This window comes from Rhagoletis pomonella, unplaced genomic scaffold (genome assembly GCF_013731165.1).
Source record: "Rhagoletis pomonella isolate Grant_MI unplaced genomic scaffold, Rhpom_1.0 Rhpom_scaffold_00004, whole genome shotgun sequence".
In the NCBI taxonomy this organism is placed as follows: Eukaryota; Metazoa; Arthropoda; class Insecta; order Diptera; family Tephritidae; genus Rhagoletis; species Rhagoletis pomonella.
In genome coordinates, this window is record NW_023458558.1 from 31,443,622 (window position 1) to 31,459,633 (window position 16,012).

The following is a 16,012-nucleotide window of genomic DNA, read 5'->3' on the forward strand; positions in this document are numbered from 1 at the left end:
AGAATGTTGTAACTAATAACTTGGAGTAAATTAGCGTACTCAGTTATTAAAATATCGGAGTGGTTATTGTAATCGTCGATTTTAAGTGAATTAGCTCCAGTAGTTATTGATTTATCGCGGTTTTCGTGTTTCTGTAAATTACCGCTATATGGCAGGTTGGTGTGGTTATTGCCCGATTTCAAAGATTTTCAACAGATTTCTTAGCTAGACCCTACCCAAGCCTCGTACTGAGTTTGGTAAGGATTGGTGAAGCGGCTACTGAGATACGGCTTTTTGATCATAAGTAGGTGTGACCCCACACCCATTTTCCAAAAATTTCATAATGATATTATTTTTTACCACAATTTTACTCAACATAGAGCAAAGATTTAAACACGTCAAGGACCTTTTTGTAAGAAATCCAAATATTTCGGGTAAAAAATCGCTGAAAAATACAGTTGCTCTGAAGGGAAGCTGGGCCTTAAATCGTACAAAGTTCAGAAAGTCCCAGATCGGAATGCTGCGAAGAACGTTAACGTAATAAATAAAAACAAAACGTTGCAGCCAAACTTTGTAAACAAATTTCAGTTATGGACGACGAAACCTGCATATGTACTGGGCGACTTTTACGTATCGTAAATTTTTTAATTCTCTCACTTCTATCTGTGTAAATAGAAACAATTTGTTGTACTAAGATTCATCCATTGGCATGTTAAAAGTTTTCGTCATTGATTTTCAATTACTGTTACCTCATTTAAGGTATAAGTAATTAGTATTTTCATTAAATACTCATTGATTAAAAAAAATTCTGAGTGTTGTCAAAATGAATTTTTACTTTTTACCAAAATCACCGGAAAAGGTTTCCAAATACAAAAAGAAATTACCAAACTTATTTTGTTGTGCAAAAATGTATATACATATATCCGAAGACAATGGGTAGCTAATAGATATAAAATTAAAATCCCACACACAGGCGATCAGCGCTTTTCGTGCTTTTGGAGCTCTATTCAGTTATAATTTTTATGTCGACGTGAATGCCGAAAGCCACAGGTAAAGGTTGGTGTGGATTCCAAACTTAAGTCTGGTCGAAGAACGTGTAGCCAAAAAATAACTGAAGGCCTCTGATCATTCACAGTGTCCCAACAGAGGATCATCATACGCATAATAACCATGACTGTCAGTACATCGCGATATTGGTTGACAAGGAAAGGTACGATCGCCCACAACCTGCCGGAAAAAGACGCGCTAGGTTATAGCAATAGCCAGTTTTAAACCGGTTGTTACAGAACACACAATTCTAGTAGCTTAAGAACGCTGGAACTTTTTTTGCTCTGCGAAACTTACAGGATTGCTTAGTCTTTCTATAATTGGAAACGCACATCGTTGCACTTAAGTTAAAACAGAAAATAAATTTGCTTCCAGAACGGGTCCATATTGGCCTAAGTATGGAGGGGCGGAACTATTCCACTTAAGAAATATGTGACACCGAATCGAAAAAGTGACCAAACTGAAAATTGAAATTTGTGCAGCTTGTGAAGCATTCCCGGACAGGTGGCTACATCGGACAGTAATACACTTTTCTTAACATTTCACTGATCTGACAAGTCTAAAAAAATAGACAAAACTATAGCATGTTTAATTGCTAAAATTTCGAAGCCTACTTCTGGAAATTAGAAAACATTTTTGCTAACAGTGGTCGCTCCTCGGAAGGCAATGTCAAACCTTCAAGTGAACTTCTGCCATGAAAAAGGTGTTTATAAAAACCATTGACCATTCGTATTATGGGTTGTATGTATTTATTTATTAACTTCACTATTTATTTCCAGTAAATTGATGTAGATGGGGTTAAAAGTGCACTGGTGCGCGTCACTGCTTTTCAATTCGATTTGCTCAATTGAGTGTGTGAGTCTGTTACTTGTTGGTCACCAATTGGCAATTGTCGACCAGCGCGCAACATGAGGCGTAAGGCATTTAAAGATACAATATTACATACATACATACCTACACTTTCATGCACACTTAAGAAACTTTCGTTTGGAGCAAAAAACGACGGCAACTAGTAGGGGGATGGGTATTTTATGATGACTGCGGTGTTACGCTTAAATTGCTTAATTGTCAGTTTTATAAATGAGCGTATACATTTATTATAATCTATAATTACCCGTTTAGTCAGCTATTCAGAATCGTTAAGCGGAAAAGTGATGCGCTTATCAAATGGTTTGCAAGGAGACGCTTCAAAATGTGTAAGAAGAAAAATATGGTTATGGAGAATGTAGCTTAAATGAAAACTTCATTGCATATTTATGTTTGGATACATGTACATGTGTATCTAAATATGTACATACATAATATGTTTGTTTTTAATATTTGTCGAAATTAGCTATTTTTGCTTGCCTTACTCATACGCCTGGTAGTACTTTATATACATAGAAGTGTGTTTGTTAACTCAGGTAAATATAATATTTAGTCCAATCTTTAGCATCATATTCGTGCGAGGTGTAAGTGTACAAATTTACTTTACCTACTTTTCGAACGAAAAATGACACTGAAGATGGCACAACGCCGAAACCGGTTTGTCTGCAAACCAAACTTGACAAGGGATGACGGAAATTCGTTCCAAAATAAATCAAAATAAAAATTGGTCGATGTTTCCAAAAATTTATTTTGAAATCTTTACTTCCGGTGCGGTGATTCAGTACGAAAAACTACTTCAAAACCCCTAGTTTTAATTTTTACAATTCTTTAGAATTACCCAAAACATGAAAGAATTCAAAAACATCCCTTTTTCCATACGCTTGATGTAAAATGCCCCACCGTTCACTAAAATACAGCTTATTATCTAAAAAAAAATCATATAAGACCAAATTTCAAGTGTTCTAGTAAAATAAAAAAAAACGCAATAACAAACTTTTTATTAAGAATTTTTAGAAAATTTCTAAGTATGCATTTTTATAGTCCAGTACGTTTTATAAAGTGCAACTTTCAAGTGCCTGAGAATTCGCCTTCATTTTAGAATGTTTTTTTTTTTGTTGCTTAGGGTGTCACACTTTTTCTTCCATATGAAGTTTGTTCGATAATTTTTGTTTTTGTATGGATGAAAATAATAACAATATCAGCAAACAAAATTATCAAAAATAAACGCGTATTATTGGCCATTTGAAACTTGTACTCCATAAAATTGAATGGGTTATAAAAATGCATACCTAGAATTTTTCTAAAAATTCTCAATAAAAAGTTTGCTGTTGTATTTTTTTTGTTTTAGTTTTTCTAATTTTTCTACAAAGCTTGAAATTTGGACTTATATTGTTTTTGTTAGACAGTGAGCTGTGTGTTTTATAAAAAAATAAATTAAACATTAAACAAAGAAAAGAAAAATAGCCAAAGGTAAATAGTCTGTTCCCATTATTTTTCACATGACCGTATGCACATAACTATATTCATACATACAAACGCACATATGTACAAACATATACATACATATTTATCTACAGACATTTGTGATTTCTTTTTACTTTTTTAGAGATTTATATTTGCCTTCGAGTAGCATTGAGAACTCGAGAACTCACAATTCAATTTTTTTTTTGTTTGAATCCCCTTCTCTCTTATTTATGAACTTTATGACATAAGCCAATTTATCAAAACAGTTTTTTTTTGCTTGCCAAAAATCAACTGAAAAGAAGCAAGATAGAAACAATACATATCAAACACGAGAAATATATGCGAGCAGAAGCTTAAGCCAATTCCGAAGAAATCGAAAGAGAAGTGATAAAGTAAGTGGGAGCATTTGAGCAAACTTGAAGAATCATTTGCATATATGTATAATAATAGGAAGAAAAATGTGAAATATGTGGGGGTTAGCAAGTGAGTGTGAAAAAATCGCTAAAGAATAAGCAGACGAAAGTATAAACTTTTATACTTGGAATCAGTAACAATGGCTACAAATGCAAATGTTCATATGCGTCCAAGTTGCTTATTTTCGTACAATCCCTATGTATGTATATACATAGGTACATATCTGTGGACATTTGACAAAACAACTTAAGTCTATCTTTCACAGACAAAGAAAATAGCATATGTCGGCAAAGCTCTTTTTACCATCAGAGCAATAATTTTTATTTAAATGAAAACATGCAGTTGTTGCAAACAGAAACATTTTTAACGGTTGTAAATAGCGATAAAATAACTTAACATATCTTTCGAATTCCAACATTTTTCTCTTTCACGGTAAAATATGTTTTGCCGACATATGCTATTTTGTATGTCCGTTTAAGATGTTTTATCAAATGTCCGCAGATATGTATGTACATAATTCACTTTTCTTAGTTCTTCTGTATTTTATTTTTTTTTTAAACAACCGTGCAGTAAAAAGAATTGATTGATTTTGTGCGCAGAGACAGAAAAAGTTGATTTGTTGCTAATGAAAACAATGATGAGGTAACATGTATCGGCTAGCTGAGGAAAATTTTAGCACAAACATGATTCTTTCACACCCGCTACTGTATATATTTGCATACATATTTATGTAGGCACACTGAGCCAAAAGCACAATGGTTATTTCAACCAAGTTATGGTTTTATATTTTCAAGGCCAATAAAGCGGATTGTAAGAAAGTGATTCAAGTTGCACATTTGAGAACAAATTCGTATGTATGGCAGTGGCTAAACGGGCAGAGGTGCTTGCTGCTATTTTTTTTTTTCTTTTTGGCTTCCAGCAGTACGAATGCCGTCAGCGCGATGCATAATTTTTATTTTCTTCTGTTTTTAGATTTTCTCAGGGACATAACAGTTATAAGTTTTTAAGAAATATTTTTTATTTCGTTGATAAGAGTTATAGTCCAACGTTTATTTTTTACGTTATCTGATAACTGTTATGCCGGAGAAATATTTTTTCCGTTGCCGATAAGAGTTATTTCACAACGTTTATTTTTTATGTTGCTTGATAAGAGTTATTTTACAACGCTTATTTTTTACGTTGTCTGTTAAACGTTGTAAGATTAGGATATTGATGAAGATGGAGATGGAGAACAAGATAAAGATGATGAAATAAAAGTGAGAGAGTGATATAACTCTTATCCGACAACGTAAAGATAAACATCGGGCAGTAACTGTTATCAAGCAACGTAAAAAATAAACGTCGGGCAATAACAGTTATCAAGCAACTTAAAAAATAAACGTTACGAAATAACTCTTATCGGCAACGGAAAATATATTTCTCCTTTAATAACTGTTATGTAACAACGTTTTCGTTAAATTTGGGCAACGTTTTCATTTTCCAAATTCGAGATAACAGTTATTTTTTGTCCCTGCTTTTTTTTATTTACGAAAAAGTCTCTGCGAAGTGCAGAATCAAATCAAACGACGAAGAAAATTGATTCAAGTTGAGCACACATTGATAAAGCGGCTGTAGCTGAGTGTGTAGAGATGCTTGCTGTTATTTGCTAACCCCGCCAGAGGCAACATGTTAGAATGATAATAAAAATATTTGTTTTGTATCTCCGAATTATGAAAAAGCATCTGTAAAGTGCAGAACATAAACGCATTCAAACGAAAAATCGCCAACCAAAAGTTTGGTTACTGTAAACAAAATTGCAGTTAATATTACCAAATCATTGTTGAAAATATCAAACAAAGCATTGTAATTATTAACAAATTTTTGGTTGATTTTTCTCTCAGTGTATAGTAAATTGTTTCAAGTTTTGGCATAAAATGTAACAGTGGGTGGCTAGATGCATTTCTCTACGGTAAAAGTTGTGGAATGCTGAATTTTCGCATATACATTCCTTTTCTCTCCTAGCTCCTAGCTCTGTTTTCGGAATTATTGTGAAATTGTACATATTTATCCACACCCAGAAAAAGGTTTAGTTATAATAACCAAGATTTGGTTATAGTGATCAAGTGGCATAGTTGGATATGGCGAAATAAATATATAGTTCACGAAAGTCTGCAATTTACTTAAGACTTCTAGTTGGGACAAATGTATATTTGTTAATAATTACAAAACGACTACCTTGATTGGACAATATTGTTAGTTGAATAAAATCATTGTTGAGCAAATATAAACAATGCTTTGGTTGATACAAGATTTTAATTAATTTTGTGAACTTGCCGTACTTGCCGACTTGAATTAGCTAACCGTTTATTATTGGGAAAAAAAGTTTCAGTTTGACACAAATAAAAATTTACTTTCTTCTTTTATTTGCATATATTAAGCATAAAAATACGTACATATTTACATAAGTTAGTTACTAAAGTAAATAATACATATGTATATGGTGGTAACAATTTCCTAAAAAACAACGATGAAACAGGAACAGTCGTGCGAAAACCCAGGTCATGTCTGCTGGAAGTATACTGCTTTGCTTTTTCCTTAGCTAAATAGACACTTTCAAATTATAATTCACATGAATTATATATCCACTGAAAAACCCCGGTTGGCATCAAACTTTATATTTTTAATTAAACTTTAAACTATGCGCGCACCGAAACAACCCGCGATGATAGCAAAACTGAAACTGTGACAAACAAGTATGGGCATGTCATAGCACACATGGCGCAGCGATCGACATGCCATAGCTTACTGAGCGCTCTGGGACCTCATGCGTGTTTCACCCATATACGAACAGCGGTAGCGGAGCAATGATTTCCACGCACAATGCAATGGTCGGCATATTAGCGCATTCAAACGATTCAATAAGTGGGACTGTGTGCATTGCTCAGCTGGCGCTCTTCGTATGTGCTCAGAGAGCGCTCAGCATTCTTTAGGGGTGGCTCACAAGCATGAATATGTTCCACTCTCAAACCAAATCGTGGTTGCCTCAACTAAGATTTGGTAACTATGACTAAACCACGTGTTGAAAGAAAGCTTATCTGCATTAGCAGAGCTTAATAACATCCTTTTATGAACCATACGTTAAGTTGAATGGAATTTGTAGAAATATGCTTCAAAGAAATATTTATTAGTATTAACCAAACCCTTCAACTAAATTAACGATTTGTTACAACCTAGATGAATATTAGAAGCTTTAATATATTTAGTTATAATAACCAATCGATGGTAATAGTTCCCAATCCTTGGTAACAGTTCCCAAATATTGTCAAAATTCGGGAACTAAATATCTTTAGTTGTCGAAACTAATCCTTTTTCTCAGTGCATAGCTCAAAAAATTCCATTTTTGCATGTTAACCATTTTTCATGCAAAAGAAGCGATTAGAGGTCGCTGAGAGTTTAATAAATATTTTTTTATTCCGAAAAAAAATCAAGGTATATTTTTTTTATATAGAACAATCCTAGGGGGTGACAGCAATAAAATATCGATTTTACTTTTCTAATTCTAAAAAACCGTTTCTCATAATATGCGTTAGCCGTTCGGAGGCGGCATAAAATTATGTGCCGCCGTTTGTGTAACAGCATCAAAATGAACGCCACAAATCGAAGGATAACCTTGGCCAAACAATTAGTAAACGTTTAAGCTTTAAAAAATTAATAAGCCTAACGAAGTTACAACTCCTTGTCTACAAGTGCGCTGGGGTATAAACAAGCAGAGTCGCATCAGGCTTTTTCGACATATTTTTGATCGGAACAACAAAAATGTGATTTTGGATTTGGGCGTTTTTTTTTAACCAAATTCTGGAATATACAGTTGTTCAACCATTTGTTGAGATAGGGCGTTTTCTAAACGGCAGCTGATATAGATCGATCTTCCACACAGCCGACGATATATGGTGTTTGTTATATAATGAGCTATATTTCTACAAAAAAATTTATTAATATTAAATAACCAAAAGTGGTCAAAATGTTGAGGTGCTATTATTTTGACTGTAGGTGTACATACTATGTACATATGTATGTAATTATACAAGTATGTTGTCACCTTCAAATGTGGGAACTGCCAGAGCTGAAAAATTGCATGATTCACGATATCTCAGAAGGCACTTCAAAATTGCTTTTAAATATACATACATACATATGTATGTATATGTATAAAAATATACCAATGTTAGTTTTAGGAGCGAATTCACCCTGAGAGAAAAATTTGCCATTTCCTTGGTACTAAAATTCTATTGAAAAAAAGATACATACATATATATAAAGAAGTAAGTGGTATTTAATTAGATTACAATCGATTTTGTTTACATGATCAATGCTTTTTTTTCTAATAATAAATTTTAAGTAGAAAAACTTTTCGTTGTATGTACATATACACTGCGTTGCATAATTATAAGTTCACCACATATTAACCAATTTTGACTATTTATTTTTATATGATTTACTTTCAAATTTTCTTATAAAAATATACATACATAGTTCATTCTATAACAAACGTTAAATAAATACACATTTCAAACTTTGTGGAAAAATTGTAAGAACTCAGCGAACTTTCACCCATATCCCATGCAATTTTAGTATAATAAAGTACGAGTTTCATATGGCGACAAAATACCGTTGATTTTTGGAATATTTTTTTTTTTACGGTCTTGTTCAATTTCTTTCATATAAAAAATTTTGGAACATACTTTGTATGGAAGAAAATGAGACACCGTCGCATAGTGATGTGCTGAGTTGTCGGCACCTAATACACGGTACCCAATACTTAAAAAAGATTTCGGTACCCAATACTTCTTTTTCGGTACCCGATACCGATTCTTTACAGTAAATCTTCGTCACTATATGCATTTAAAGTTAAGAAAAAGATTTCATAACTAATTTATATGATATCGGTCAAAACACTTGAACTTATGGCAACAGAGTAATATTATTTTATCAGTTTTAGCCTTAGTCGATCCGACGTTCAAGAAAAATGCTTTGAAGGATTAAGAAGCCTTTCAGGGGGAAGATTCTGTAACCAGTTAGCGATAAGTTTCGGATCGATATCGCACTTGTTGTCCTAAAAATATTTCATATCATATGTCAACAGAACCGATACCGATTCGAAAATTGTCGCTAACTGGTTACAGAATCTGCTCCCCTCTGTTGGCTCCTAAATTCGGGTTTTGATAGGCGAGTCTCCCTGAATCGTTTTTTCCATATTTTTGGCCTATGTACGCTTTTATTCGAAACCTAAATGCTTCGGTACCGAATATCGAGAATATTAGATACTTTTTAAATCGGTATCGAATATCGATCAATACTTAAAAATATTGACTCAGCACATCACTACCGTCGCAAACTTTTTTAAATTTCGTTAAAAAAAGTGGAAACATTGGTGAAAATTCGCTGAATTTTTATAATTTTTGCACCAAGTTTTAAATGTGTTTTTGTATGGAGTTTCTATAGAATGAACTATATTTTTATAAGAAAATAACTAAAGGTAAATAATATAAAAGTAAATAGCCAAAACTTGTTAATATGTGTCGGTCTTATAATTATGCAACGCGGTGTATGTGTACGAAGCTTCTGATCCGATTCTTCGAGGCTTTGAATTATACACATTAATTTGAAGAAACCCAAAGATATCTACAATTAGTACCAGCATGAGATGTCTTAGTAAACATTGTGGATGTTGAGCGACAAAGGGGCCTTCGTACATTTCTTTTTTGAGTAGCCTAGTCATTCGCAACCCCTTTTCAAAGTGATATTAATTGTTACAAAAATCATATAAACCCAAGTTTAAACTGTTTAAAAGACCGCAAAAAAGTGCAACAAGTTTTCCCTCAATTTCCAAACTATTTTCTCAGAAGCGCTAGAATTTTTTTGAGTACACAGTTTTATAACCCACTCAAATTTAATATAATAATGTGCAAGTTTCAAGTGGCTAAAAATTACCGTTGATTTTTTAGATTTTTTTCGGCTAAGGTGTTGCAGGTTTCTTCAATATAAAAGTAAATTGTGTAAATTCGGTATATGGAAGCAAATGCGACGAAAAAATTCTAAAAAATCAACGGTAATTTTTAGTGACTTGAGACTTGCACATTATTAGACTAAAATTGAGTGGGCTATAAAACTGTGTACTCAAAAAAATCAGAGAGAGAGAGTTAGAGAATCAACTTAATTAAAATTTTTTAAAAACAAATAATTAAACATAAGTGGCAAACAATATCGCTTTGAAATGGGGGTGCTATAGATATGTTCAATACTGTACATACACACGTATGCACAACGTAAAGACATTTCGATGTTCCTCTGCCATAACGACACAGATCAAAACTAAAAAAAAAAAAATACTCATACTAGTTACTTACTTTAGTAAAATACATGAGACAGTTAACAGTAGTATCAAAAGGTTCTGTTTTTTGAATTTTGAGTTGTGTTGCTTTTGCAGAAGACCTTCGGTATGCATACGTAAATGTATACATATATGTAATACATATTTATTACGATGATGACCACAAAAATAACGAACAAAAGCCAAAACTAACAAAGAACACAATTCAACCAACCAGAAATGACCATACAAAGTTATACAGCAAACAAAATGAAGCACAAAAGAGAACATTTCAAAATGTACCAAAACTAGCACCAACGAGAAGTTATAATTAATTTAAAACCTTGTGTGGGTAGAAAATTCAATTGCAAAGAATAAACAGCAGCAGCTACTAGATATGCAGTAAGCTCGCTGTGCGGAGCACAACGAAATGAAATATAAACAAAATGCAATAAAATAATATTGTTTAAAGTATATACATATGTATGGCCGAACTAGTACATACTATCTTAATTTATGAAGCAATTTACTTTATAAAATATCTAAAGAAAGCCTAAAAAGCTATAGAAGCTCACTTCAACACAAGTAGTGTCCGGTTAGATCGCTAACTTTTTTTCAAGATTCTATAAATATACAAGTATCTGTTACCTCCTCGATTAGGAAGTTGAAGATGGCACCGAGACGTATTTGTCGCAAAAAGAAGAGAGGCCGAAAACCGGGAGGGCGAAGAGCTTGAAATGACGGGCGACAGGAAAAACACCCTAACAATTTTATCAGAAAGTTAGTTGACATACGGTAGGTTTCAAGAACACGCTGAACTTCTGTGAGAATATCCACGGTGAGCTAGTGACCGATATCGAGAACATAGTTATATTAGAGGGAACAATCTTCCACCACCATTGGAAGGCCACCGTCAACGAACTGATTGGCTTTAGTACTGGTAAATCCACCATGGACTAGGTATACACCATACGCCAAATCTTGGAAAAGGCCCACGAGAAGATGATCCGACACACACCATGGCACAGTGGATAAAAACAGGCATTTACTGTTCATAATTCACTAGAGCCTTTATTTTTCACTTAATTTTTTTGATAAATTTTCTAACTAAAAAATTTAAATTGTGTGAAATTTTTTTTTATAACATTTCAAATTTTTCTTCGGATTTTTTTTCTCTTTGGAGGAATCCTATAATTGTTTTCGACTAGTTTTTATTATGTAACATTTATAAGCTGGAACAGAAGAATTGATTTTCTTTTAAATTGCGACTTTTTCCGAACTTTGCACTAAAAAATTTTAAATCAACATATACAAATTAAAAAATCGGGCTCAACTGGCCTCTTGCTAATTTATTTATAAACTTTCGTTTAAAAAATAATAATCAAATTGGTTGAAAAATGAAGGCTCCAGTAAATTATGAACAATAAATTCCAGTTTTGAATCACTGTGCATCTATTCCAAAGTCACTTTCGACAGCACGAGCAAAATATGCTTTTGTGCCGCGATGACTGAATTTGATTACCTTGCGAAATTAATAAGTTGAGTAATACCAAAAACTCCATAAGTTAGAATTGTGAATGACCTTTCCGAGGCGTTTGAGACCAAACGAGTTTTCAAGCAGGCTTACTCTCTGTCGTGCGATTTCTTTAATCTAATGTTCGAAAAGATAAAAAGAGCTGCAGAACTTAAGTTGATAGTGGTTGTTCTTTTCCGCTGGAAATTTTGTCAGAAATAATGCAAATTTATTATATAAAATATATAGAAAAAAGGTTTTTTCTTAACAGCGGTCGTCCGTCGGCAGGCAATGGCAAACCTCCGAGTGTATTTCTGCCATGAAAAAATAGCTTCTCATAAAAATACAATCGCCGTTCGGAGTCGGCGTAAAACTGTAGGTCCCTCCGCTTTGTGTGACAACATCAAGGCGCACGCCACAAGTCGGAGGAGAAGCTCGGCCAAACACTAACATATGTGTAAGCGCCAATCTATTATATTATTATTATTAATGCAAATTTATTTCTAAACACAATTTTGTGTAGCCCAAAAAGTGTATTTCTTAACAAAAAAAAAATGTTTTTTTATCAAGTTCAGTACTCGTGTACTCAGCAGCTGTCTCGGCGATGTCAATTGGCCAACTCGAAACTACGATTTGAGGCCGTTAGACATTTTTGTGGGATGCCGTGAAGGACTGATGTTATACGAAGAATCCATTAACGATTCAGGCTTTAAGGCGAATATCGAGCAAGCCATTTGTGAGACATCGCCAGAAACCGTCACCAAGGTATTGAAAAACTGGGTTCACAGGATGCGCTACTGCGAAGCCAGCCAAGGCTGTCACATGAATCAAATTATGTTTCATAAATTATGGGAATGTTTGCTCTTTCGAATAAGCCATTAATATACAGAATAAAATTGATTTTTGTAATTTTTTTTGAATTAACAAAAAAAAACCTCTATATGGAACACCCTTTATACATATATAGCAGAGATACTAATAAATATCTATATGTATGAAGGTTTCCACAATTATGCATAAACATTTGCAATGCTTTCAGCTGGTCTAATCTAACAAATCTCTGGAATTTAAAATATACAAGTGGCCAACCTAATTGAGAATTTTCCCAAGGGGCACATACTAAATTATTGATTTACAATAACAAAGATTTAAAAAATTCCATTTAATAGTAAAAAAAACAATACAACCAAAAGTGTGGATATATTTCCGGAGTGCACTTTTTGCCGAGGACTTTTTTTTTATTTTTTATTTTTTCTAAAAATAAAAGAAAATCAACACTGAAAAGCAGTAGAGCTTACTGATCGGTTAGCACATTCGATTCGCTGCACATTGAAAAAAAAGTGCCTGTCAACTTCGAAGTTCCTCCTGCAACGATTGCAAGCGAATAAGTAGAAGTGATTATGTGCAACCAGTGAATGTTGTTTAAAACCAGGCAATAGATGAAATCAAAGAGGAAATGGCCAATAACAAAATAAAAACAGCGTTGAAAAAAAGTGTTCCACGAAGATAAAAAAGAAGAGTTAGAGAGCAAAGTATGAGTAAGTTAAACACCCATGGCCACCAGTTAACTGGCTATGAGACGTATGGCGTATCTCTAATGGCTTTACTATGATGCTCCTCTAACTGACTCATTGTAGTGGGCAATTGAAGGTAAATGACAGCGATGCGGGTGGGTGTGTGAGCATTCGAGTGTGTGCTAGCGACGCTCAATCTTATGCGCCTCATTACTAACAATCAACAACAAAAAAAAAACAAAAAAAGCAAAAAAGGCAACACTCTACACCTCGACAAAAAGTAAAAAAAAAAATCGACCATTTTGTGCCGGTAATAATGAAGTTGCTTATGACTCACTGCGTCAGCCATCAAAACATACGTTAACACAGAAAATCACAAACATACATACACATGTATGTATCTAAGTATATATAGTAAAAACCAGTAACTAATCTTTGTTTTTGTGTACGTACAAATTTACTCGTACTTGCACTTGTTCCAGTCATTGTTAGCGGTCGTGCGCGTTGTTTTGTTGGCGTGTCATTTTTTGCAATCGCTCTTTTTTGCTTAAATTTTTCAATTATTTCTATGCTTTTTTTCTTGCCTGCTCTTGTCATTTGCACCGTTTACAATGCATCTTAAGTCGCTTGTTGACTGCGATTTCAATGGATTTTTGTTTTTTTTTTTGTGTAGCTATCGTGTTAATTTATCATATCGATGAAGTCAGACTTTGAGACAGGTTGACGGGAGCTTTTCACTCTCCTCTTTTTTGTTTGCTGTTAAAGTATGTATGTAGTTGTTTGTATGTGTGTATCTATGTATGTGTTGTCAATGGAAAACTAGGTAACCGAAGTGAAAAATAGCGAGTTTTGAAGAATTTCAATTCACACAAAATACCGCAAATTGATTTTAAAAGGAAGTAACATAAATAAACAGCTACACTGTCGGAACAAAGTATTGGCACAGCAAATTTTTCACAATATATGCAACAATTTTTATTCTAATATTTTTCCGCCAATTTTGTATAAAAATATGGTTCATTCAACAACAAAAAACATAAAAATATAATTCCTAAACTTTTCAAACAAAATTTTCAACTTTTTAATCAGATTTTTTAGATTTTTTTGGGTATGCAGATTTCATTTCAATTTCATCATAATAAAGTGCAAATTTTAAGTAGCTAGGAATTACTGTTGATTTTTGGCAATTTTTTCACACAGTCTCTTCCATACATATTTTTTTTTCGAAAATACTTTATATGAAAAAAAAATGTAAAATGTTGTTGAAAATTAGCTGAATTTTCGCGAGTTTTGCACAATGTTTCGGAATTTTATTTTTATGCTTTTTGTGGTTGAATGAACCATATTTTTATACAAAAGTAGCGGAAAAATATTAGAAAAAAAATTTTGCATACATTGTGAAAAATTTGCTGTGCCAATACTTTGTTCCGGCAGTGTACATATAAATAACTGCGCTGGTAGTAACAAAATTATACTTTTTTATGCCGGTAATGCATTTTATTTTATGGGCAAAGTAATTTTTTATATCAGCAACATGTAATGAACTTTTTTAAAAAAGTTATTACGCCGTTTCTACAATAAAAAATGCCTATTTCAATTTTTGAATTTAAGTAAAAAATACCGAATTAAATTTTTTGATTTGAGTAAAAAAGCCCCGAAATCAATTTTTTTAATTTAAGTAAAAAAGTAGCAAAACACCCACACAACATGAAAATGATATTTGATAATTATAGGGGAAGATCAAAAAGTTGAAGAAAAAAAACTAGTTTATTAGTCCACGTTTATGACTAACAATACCAAGCAAACAGCAAAGAACTCATGTAGCTACGAAGGAATTATGGAATCCCAAGTTTCCCAGATGATGGGCTGTAATACCTGAACCGAGTTACAGACGAAGCAGCAGAGCCCTAGCAGAGGCCTAGGCACACCAGAAGGCACCTACACGAACCGACTTGCATGGGAGCACAACCACCCGACGAGAACGAGACAGGGCTTTGTCTGCCTCGGCAGACTCGCACCACTATAAGCAGAATAAAGGCAGATGTACCCAACGAGTACCTGGCAGGCGGAGGGTTACCTCAAGACTCACGGCACCTCCGCGCACGCCCCCGAAACCCCATCCAACTAACGCCCCTGTCCTTATGGACCAACCCAGTCGGAGTTGCTCACTTCCTGGGTCTTCCGTCAGTTGAACTTGGCGCAACGAAAGAGGGAAACCCAACCTAGGCAGGGTTTAGTAGCTGCTGCAACAACAACGAAGTTCGCTCGTCGACTGTTCATCGGCAACAGCGAAAAAAGACCATGATGATCATATGTACATATGTATGTACTTTAAAAGTTCTCGTAATTCTCCCGAGATCGCAGTTTTTATCTTTTAGGTTTATTCTTGCTGGCATTTTCCTTTTTCGTTGTAAAAGCTTCCTTCTTGAAACCTTCATATGTGTTTCAGTAAGCGAATCAACCGGGGGCGAATGTTGGTCGTCGCAATCGCTCTGCTGGGCGAAATTTGCCGTTCACCGATATTGTGGTTTTGCTATTATGTATTTGGTTTTCTATTTTCCTGTAGTGATAACATAAAGACGGAAACATTCTGAAGAAAAATTGCATTGAGAAAAATGGGGAAGCTTTTAGTTTTTGTTAATTGGAATTTGAAATTATTATTATTTTTTTTTTAATTTTATTTGTTTTCTATTCAAAATTATTTTCTTTTTGCTGTATTTGCATTCGAATTCGATGAAATCCAGGGACTTGTGCCCCCTTCTAAAATTTCACCGGAATCGACTGAAAGCGTAGAAAACACCGATAGAAAATGCGGAACTTTATATATTTTTTAAAGATTTTTTTTTGGGCGTAAACATTATGAAC

The 16,012-nt window shown here is 33.7% G+C and overlaps 1 protein-coding gene across 1 annotated transcript in view; it reads right to left on the reverse strand.

Annotated features, from left to right (window-relative positions):
- Window positions 1-16,012, reverse strand: part of LOC118737451 (eukaryotic translation initiation factor 4E type 2) — a gene marked incomplete in the record, with an annotated part of 260,587 nt that overhangs the window by 149,629 nt on the left and 94,946 nt on the right.